Genomic DNA, 9,446 nt, shown 5'->3' on the forward strand with positions numbered 1-9,446 from the left:
TCTGTCTGTCCATCTATCTATCTATCTATCTATCTGTCTGTCTGTCTGTTTCTTTTTCTCTGAGCAGGATATCTCAAAAAGTTGTGGACGGATTCGGACAAAACTTGGTGGTAAGGTTCTGTGTGTAACAAGGAAGAACTGATTCGAATTTGGTGAAGATGTGGATCTGGATCCGGATCCGAGAATTTTTCAGTGATTTCTCACCATTGAGTGATTGGGCGAAAACGATATATATAGCATGATATCTCAAAAAAATAATGGATGGATTCGGACGAAACTTGGTGGATGAGTTTGGTTCAGTGACAAGAACAAGCCGATTAAATTTTAGTTCAGGTCCAAATCCAGATCTGGCCTATCAGAAGGATACAAAATGTAAACAAATCAACTTGGCAGAGGGATACTCTCTTCCGAGTGTCGTTACAGTCAGCCCTTCCCCACGCTGGTGCAGCGGGAGATGGGAGTGTGCGTGTGTGTGTCCGTCCAGGCCACTACGTTTTTATCATTCGAGCTTTTGTCATAAAATTTTCAACAAACCTTCATTATGAGAATCTGACTAAATACAACCAGTCGCTTCACTGATTAAAGGGGGGCGGTGAATATTAAAGGGGGAGGGAGAAAGGAGGGACAGAGGAGGGTAGGGTGAGAGGAGGGAGGAAGATTGAGGCAGGGTGGGGGAGTGAGGAAGGAGAGGGGAACGAGGATGGGGTGTAGAAAAGGAAGGCAGCATGAGGGGATGGAAACGTAAGGCGTTGTGAAGGGAGAGTCCATCCGGATATAACCACCGTCCAGACACGTCCGGTGATTGCCACCATCTGCACATAACCACCGTCCAGATACATCCAGGGAAGGCAGCGTAAGGGGAGGGAAAGATACGATTCATACTGTCTTGTCACAATGATTCTGCATCGAATAACAATGAGGATGGAAACAAAATAATGTCTGAAATCCATTTTCTACCAGTCATAATATAAATACTGCCTGGAGACAAACACCGTCCGAACAGGTTCAGAGACAAACGCTGCCCAGAGACAAACACCACCCGGACGCATCCAGAGCCAAGCCATCCGGAGACAAACACTGCCCGGAGACAAACTCCCGTCGGAACATAAACACCGCTCGGACACGTTCGGAGACAAACTTCTGTCCGGACATAAAAACTGCCCAGACACGTCCAGAGACAAACACCGCCCAGACACATCCAGAGACCAACACTGCCCAGACACATCCGGAGACAAACACCAGGTCCGAAGACAAACAAACATCGCCCGGACATGTCCAGAGAAAAACACCACCCAGACACGTCCGGAGACAAAGAACGGCCAGACATGTCCGGAGACAAACCCTGTCTGGAGACTGGGGGGGGGGGAAAGATTGAGAGAGAGACAGAGTGACAGAGAGACAGAAAGTTAGCGGAGAGAAAATGTTATGCTTTATGATATATATATATATATATATATATATATATATATATATATATATATATATATATATATATATATATATATATATATATATATATATATATATATATATATATATATATTTGTGTTTTTTGTTGTTGCGGTTCTCGGAACCGCATGCATCCAACATATAGTGGTCCCAAGACAGTTATTCCATTAATATACGTGTAGATAGTCCCTTCCCTTTTGTCTAGCGGGACAACAGGGGCGTGCGTTGCGAGGATCTCATAGTTAGGTTTGCTTACATTATTTCTTTTTCATTTCATTTCTAACTTCATTCCTACTCTTCTTTCCTGATTATTCCTCAGGTAAATCTGAGCCACGTGCGCCCTTCGCTGTGAGATGGGTCCTCAGCAAAGGCCAAGCAGGCATTACGCTCCCACCCCTCCGTAGAAAACACAGTCTTCCAAACGCACGCGCAGTGGTAATTTCCACCCAATGGACAGGAAACACACCCAGCACGATGCCCACGCTGCACGGAACACGTACCGAGGAGACTGAAGAAACAGCACATTAGAAAGGGGCGCTCAAACACCACATCGTGTTTGATATTGCTTGTGTCTTGTTTTTCTCTTTCTCCATGCATGTGTTTGTTGTTGTTTATTGTTAATAAATGGTCTCAGACTCGGACGGAGAAAACTGAATTTCTTCCACACCCGTAAAGACATTTACCGATTGCTCAGTTTCCGGAATCTACACACGGAAGCTTTGATTCTTGATCTTATAAGGTTCAAGGTGGATAAAAATTTCAAGGTGGATAAATTACCCTTTAGAATCACCCTTAAAAATTACCCTATATATTACCTTTGAGAATTACCCTTGAGAGGCTTTAAGAATGACCCTTTAGTATACCCTTTACCCTTTACCCTTTACACCAAAGAGGTCAATGATTGACCGTATCCTTGCTCTTCGGGTCCTTACCGAATGCAGACGAGTGTTTCAGCAGGGGCTGTTTGCAGCTTCTGTTGTTCTCTGTAAAGCGTTTGATTCAGTGAATCGGGATGCCCTCTGGAGGATTCTTGGTCTTCGTGGGGTGCCACCAAAACTGATCGATCTGATGTCTGAACTCTACTCTGGTACTGAGAGTGCTGTGAGATGTGGTGGTACCATCTCTGACTTATCTCCAGTTGTTACTGGAGTTCGTCAGGGATGTCAGGGCCCCCACACTTTTCAGCACATGTATGGACTGGATTCTAGGGAGGAAGTCGGAGAGATCAAGCTGCGGTGCATCGTTTGAGAATGTCAAGATCTCTGACCTTGATTTTGAAGATGATGCAGCCATCTTTGCGGAGACTTTAGATATCCTTTTGGGGGTCCTCGAGGTGCTGGGATTACGGGTTTCCTGGATCAAAACTAAGATCCAGGCTTTCAATGACATCTTGGATGCTGCTGTCCTGTCTGTGCCTGTTTGTGGTGAGGATGTTGAGGTCATGGAGAGATTCACTTTCCTTGGCAGTGATATTCATGTCTCTGCTGGCTGTGAGTCAGAGGACAATAGACGTTTGGGTCGGGCCTGGGGAGTCATGGATTCACTGGATCATGGGGTGTGGCACTGCCGGTACCTGTGCGGAAGGACAAAAGTCTGAGTCTTCAGGTCCTTGGTGCTTCCAGTCTTGCTCTATGGATGTGAGACATGGACTCTGACCAAGGATCTGAGACGGAGACTTAATTCCTTTGGTACCAGGTCTCTTCGGAGAATCCTTGGCTATCGCTTGTCGGACTTTGTGGCCAACGAGGGGTTGCTGAGACTCAAATGAGATTTGTTACCTGCATAGTCCGTGAGCGTCAGCTGCGGCTGTATGGACATGTGGCTCGTTTGCCTGACGCTGATCCTGCTCACCAGATTCTCTCAGCGAGGGAGTCTCGTGAGTGGAGGAGGCCAATGGGCCGACCACGTGCCTCGTGGTTGCAGCAGGTTGATCGGCATCTCAAGGAGTTGGGGATGGGCCAGGCATCTGCCGGGGGGATGGCCAGATGGAGGCCCCTGGAGTACCGGTGGAAAGTGGACGCAGCGACATGCTGCTCTGGCGCATGCTCCCATACCTGACCTGACCTTTAGTATACCCTTTAGAACCTTTAGTATTACCCTTCAGAACCCTGAGTGTTACCCTTAAGAATTACCCTTTAGAGCCCTTTTGAATTATCCTTTAGAATTACCCTTTAGAACCCTTTAGAATTTCCCTTTTGAACCCCCAGAATTACCCTTGAGAACCCTTTAGAATTATCCTTTAGAACCCTTTGCAATTACACATTGGAGCCCCTTAGAATTACCCTTTAGAACCCTTTGGAATTAGCCTTCAGAAATCTTTCGAATTACCCTTTCGAACTCCCATAGAACTACACTTTCGAGCCGTTTAGAAGTACCCTTTGGAATTCTTTAGAATTACCCTTCAGAATTAACCTTGAAAATTACCCTTTAGAACCCTTTGGAATTACCCTTGAGAACCCTTCAGAATTACCTTTTAGAATTCCAATTTAAAGGTCTTTTGCATTTCCCTTGAGAACCCTTTCGAATTACACTTCATTTTTGCCCTTTCGTCTTGCACTTTAGAATCCATTAAAATTACCCTTTGGAATGCTTTACTATTACCCTTTAGTTTAGTATTACCCTTTTGTGTTACCCTTTCGAATTACACTTCAGAATCACCCTTTCAAATTACCCCATAGAATTACGTTTGAGAATTACACTTTGGAATTACCCTTTGGAATTACCATTTGGAATTACCCTTTAGAACCCTTTAGAATCACCCTTTCGAATCAGTTTCACATTACCCTTAAGAATTACACTTTAGTATAACTCTTTAGAATTACACTTTAGCATAACCCTTGAGATTACCCTGAAGAACCCGTTAGAGTTACACTTTGGATTTACCTTTTAGAATTACCCTTTATAATCACCCTTAAAAATTACCCTATAGAATTACCCTTTAGAACCCTTGAGAATTAGACTTTGGAATTACCCTTTATAATTACACTTTAGTATAACCTTTTAGAATTGCACTTTAGATTTACCCTTAAGAATTGCCCGAGAGTAATACCCTTTAGAACCATTGAGAATTACCCTTTAGAACACATTACAATTACCCTTTTGAACCCATTAAAAGTACCCTTTGGAATGCTTTAGTATTACCCTTTAGTTTAGTATTTCCCTTTAGAACCCTTCAGTGTTACCCAAGAGAATCACCAATTATAATTACCCTCTAGAATTACGCTTGAGAATTACATTTTGCAATTACCCTTTGGAATTACCCTTTCGAGCCCTTTAGAATTACCCTTAGTAGTATCCTTTACAATTACCCTGTTGAACCGTTTAGTATTACCCTTTAGAATTACCCTTTCGAGTTACCCTTTCATGTTACCCTTTGGAATTACCCTTCACTATTACCTTTTAAAACCCATTAAAACTACCTTTTGGAACACTTTAGTATTACCCTTTAGACTTACACTTTAGAACCCATTAAATTTACCCTTTAGAATGCTTTAGTCTTACCCATGAGTTTTGTATTTAACTTTAGAACCTTGAAGTGTTACCCTATAGAATCACTCTATAGAATTACCCTTTGGAATTACCCTTTATAACTACACTTTAGAACCCTTTAGAATTACCCTTTATAACCCTTCAGAATTACCCTTTAGAACACCCTTCAGAATTACCCTTCAGAATAACCTTCAGAATTACCCTTTAGAATTGCCCTTTAGAATTACACCTTGGAATTACCATTTAGAACCCCTTAGAATTACACTTTGGAACCCTTTAGAATTACACCTGTTACCCTTTAAAATCACCCTCTAGAATTACCCTTTGGAATCCATGAGAATTACCCTTTAGTACCCTTCAGAACTCTTCAGAATTACCCTTTAGAACCACAGTTTATTATTACCCTATAAAATTACCCTTTAGATTTACCATTAAGAATCCTTTGCAATTACCTTTTGAAACCCTTTAGAATTACCTTAAGTGGTATTGTTTATAATTATACTTTAGAATCACCCTTTGGAATGCTTTAGAATAGCTCTCACAGTTCCTCGGCACTGAGTTGAAGGGACGTTTTGGCCTCCAGTTGAACTTGCCCACAGTACAGGATAGTGTATGTAGGTTGAGAGAACATGCTGCATGGAGTGACGGCTCTATTCTATGCAGCTCATAAGCCTCTGGGATCCTCAAGAGGTGAAAACAGCCTCTGGTTGTCAGACTGTGTGTCTCAGGTCTTCTGGAACATGTATCCGAGTTTTCACGAACTCACAGCACCATGACATGCACTCTTGGCCCCTCACCTATATGACTCCTTGGCAATATCTCCGAATGCCATGACACACACTTTGCACCCCTCGACTCTCTACCCTTTCCCTTGGCATCCCCCTGTCTTGTGGTAAGTTCATTATTCTTTCTTATTTTAGCTCATTATTTGTAGGTACACATCGATATGTCTACCTCTGTGTCTCACTCTCTGTCTGTGTGTGTGTGTCTCTCTTTTGCTCTATCTCTCTCTCTCTCTCTCTCTCTCTCTCTCTCTCTCTCTCTCTCTCTCTCTCTCTCTCGCTGTCTGTCTCTCTGTCTGTGCATCTCTCTCCCTCTCTCTCTCTCCGTTTCTGTCTGTCTGTCTCTTTTTGTCTGTGTCTCCCTCTCTCTGTCTGTCTGTCCCTCTCTCTGTGTGTCTGTCTGTCCCTCTCTCTCTGTATGTCTGTCCCTCTCTCTGTGTGTCTGTCTGTCCCTCTCTCTCTGTATGTCTGTCCCTCTCTCTCTGTGTCTGTCTGTCTCTCTGTGTCTGTGTGTGTCTCTCTCTGTCTATGTGTGTGTGTGTCTCTCTCTCTCCTATTGAAGGACCCTGAAGTTGTGGACCCGCTGTTCAGAACGGTTCTGGAGTTGAAGAGGTGAAACCTCAATGATGGACAATTCCCAGCTGATGATTCAGATGGTTATTGCATCAGGAATTCAGTACAGTCACTGAAAGCAAGAGTAATGTTTTTGGAACTCTCACTGTCCTCACCTTTTAAACATAACTTTTATAGGAAATGGGTGGACGTGCTTACTGTGTGTGTGTGTGTGTGTGTATGTATATGTGTGTGTGTGTATGTGTGTGTGTGTGTGTGTGTGTCTCTGTGTGTGTGTGTGTGTGTGTGTGTGTGTGTGTGTGTGTGTGTGTGTGTGTGTGTGTGTGTGTGTGTGTGTGTGTGTGTGTGTGTGTGTCCCATTGAATGACCCTGAAGTTGTGGCAATGGAAAACTCCATTTCACAATCCACTCCGACATTTCCTGCATGAGCAGAATCACCTCCGTGCCAACCTGTATCATTCCCAGTCAAAGTCAGTTCACGCTATTCTGCCCACGCCAATCTGGCAACCCTTATAATTGTATTTTTTCCCTTTTTCTCGCACGTCATATGATAATTTCACATGCACGATAGTTACTTTTTAACAAAATAAAGTTTTATTCTGGTATCAAAATAAAACTACTCCAGTACCGAGGCATACCACACTATGTTTTGCCAGTACTACAGTATGTTTTTACTTTTGTATACATAGTCAAGGTTCGTGGAAGAAGAACTGGAATTAGTACATCAAACGGATCAGGACAAAAGGAACAGTTGAGAGAGGGGGGAAACATCAACAGCAGAGTTGAAGGACAAGATAGAGGCAGAATTGGACAAACAATGGGTGTGGGGAGGAATGAGGGGCAGGAGAAGATGCATAGGGTGGACAATATGGATACAGAAGGAAACCCTCAAGAGGCAAAACTAGAAATTTGGAAAGAGGAAGTATTGGGGTGAGTTGGGGAGGGGTGTTAATGATGGTACAAAAGATCATGATCTTGGATTGGGGACGATCTGAGATGGTGGTGAACAGTTGTCTTGAAGACCAGGAGTCTGAGATTGAAGAGAATGTGGAAGTTGGTTCCACAGGTGGGAAAAAAGAACAAATGAGCGAAGGTGAGCAGTGATCCTGGAATCTTTATAATGAATGTTCGCACGTGGATGTACCATGGGAGTGGGTGCAGTTTGGAAATGAAAAATGAGCTTATTGTAATATTATCACCACCTGGTGTGTATGTCCTACTCATATCTTTCCAAATGGTGGCAATGAGCAAAACGATTATGAGACAAGAAGGCTTTATATTTTAAATCCAGCCTATAAATATCACTTTTGCACCATGACTCAGCAGGATTACAGCAAAGTCATGTACTCTGTGATTCACTGCCTCTCCCCACCACCACTTCCAGCATCACATTTCGTCTTCCCCACAATTGTTGGATTACAAATTGTTGTATTGGCATGAACGATGGTGCTGGTAAAAATCGTATCAATGTCTTCAGAATTTTAAGGCCTACTTTGACAATGTTATCGTTGTAGCTGTGATGGGTTCAATGGCGACTTATCGTGATCATATTTCCACATTGTACAATATCAAAGCACCTGCTGTTTTCCTCTCAAAATTTCTGAGGTTAACCCAAAGACCCAATAGCTCAGTGGGGTGTTGTTGTGTAACTGATGAAGTCCTTGGATTTGAGTCAGAATTTTTTCAAACTAGCCCCAAGCAGGAATATATTCCTGTTTATAGCTATCATGTGCAGCCTATGTATAATTGTAGTTGTATGTCGTTGTATAATTGTTGTCTATGTATAATTGTAGGCTGCTAGTTGTATAATTTTCTGGGGGCACAGCTGTGCTGCTGATATAGTGCCCTCAATTACCAGTCCACTGGTACTCATTTCCCTGACCTCAGAAGACTGACAGGCTGAGTCAACCCCACCTGGTGTTAATTTAACGGAAACACGGCTCAAACTCAGGACCCTACGATCTTAAGCTCACCACCTTAACCATCAAGCTAACACCTGGCTTATACCTGTTTATTAAATTTCTAGATGAGATCTATCTCGAACTTGCGTGGATCAGCTCACTGCGCTCACCTCTCCACACGTCGTTGCAGAGATTGACGTCACAGATTTGCTGTGTTGGCATAATTTACACCAATCATAATACAAACATTTATTTTCAACAAATCTTAATAAATTCAACAAATTAATGAATAAATCATAAAAAAGATAGCTCCAGCGAACTATACCGCTGAGGTTGTTTGCATTGATCAAACTAGTACGTGCCCATAAAAAAAAATTAATTCATAAATAAATATTCAAACCGCGAGCAACAAACAACAACCACACAGGCCGTTTCTTCGCTCTTGCGTGCCCGCACGTGCGTGGCCCGGAAGTTGGCATATTATTCGCAGTTACGATTATTCGCAATTTAGTTTTAATACCCAATTATTCAATTAGCGTCAACGTATTTTACCTTTTCGCAATGTCGTGGCAAGGAAAAACAAAAAGAGAAGAGAAGAGAGAGAGAAAAAAATTACTTCCTGTTTCGGAGCATACCAGCACTCTGATGTTACCGAAATTTATGCACCGTCTAATATGAAAACGATCATAACTTGGGGCATTGTGTTTATCTATAAATGCGCATAAGAAATCGAGAAATTATTAGAATACACGAAGTCATCACTCTCCGGAAGCCCGTACGTTGTAATCCGTCATGGGGAACGCGGCTGAGCTTCCCTTCCCCACCGGCCACGCCCACGCAACAAAGTGTCTTGTCATTGGTTTGGTAAATAAATGGCCATAACTTGGGAAGCACTTGTCCGATTAATATCAAACCTTGAAAAGGCACATCCTCAGGTCCCCAGCAATATATCTGGCAAGTTTCAATTAGATCGGACCAGCGGTTGTCGAGAAACAGCGGTCACACACACACACACACACACACACACACACACACACACACACACACACACACACACACACACACACACACACACACACACACACACACACACACACACACACACACACACACACACACACACACACACACACACACACACACACACACACTGCTGGAATTATAGATAGATAATCCCAGAGCATTTGACTGAATTGGGAATTGATTTTTTAATAATCTTTTTCGTTGCCCGATTTGAACGAAACTTGATATT

This window comes from Eptatretus burgeri, chromosome 2 (assembly GCF_056783735.1).
Source record: "Eptatretus burgeri isolate ZD-2024b chromosome 2, Ebu_testis_v1, whole genome shotgun sequence".
NCBI lineage: Eukaryota > Metazoa > Chordata > Myxini > Myxiniformes > Myxinidae > Eptatretus > Eptatretus burgeri.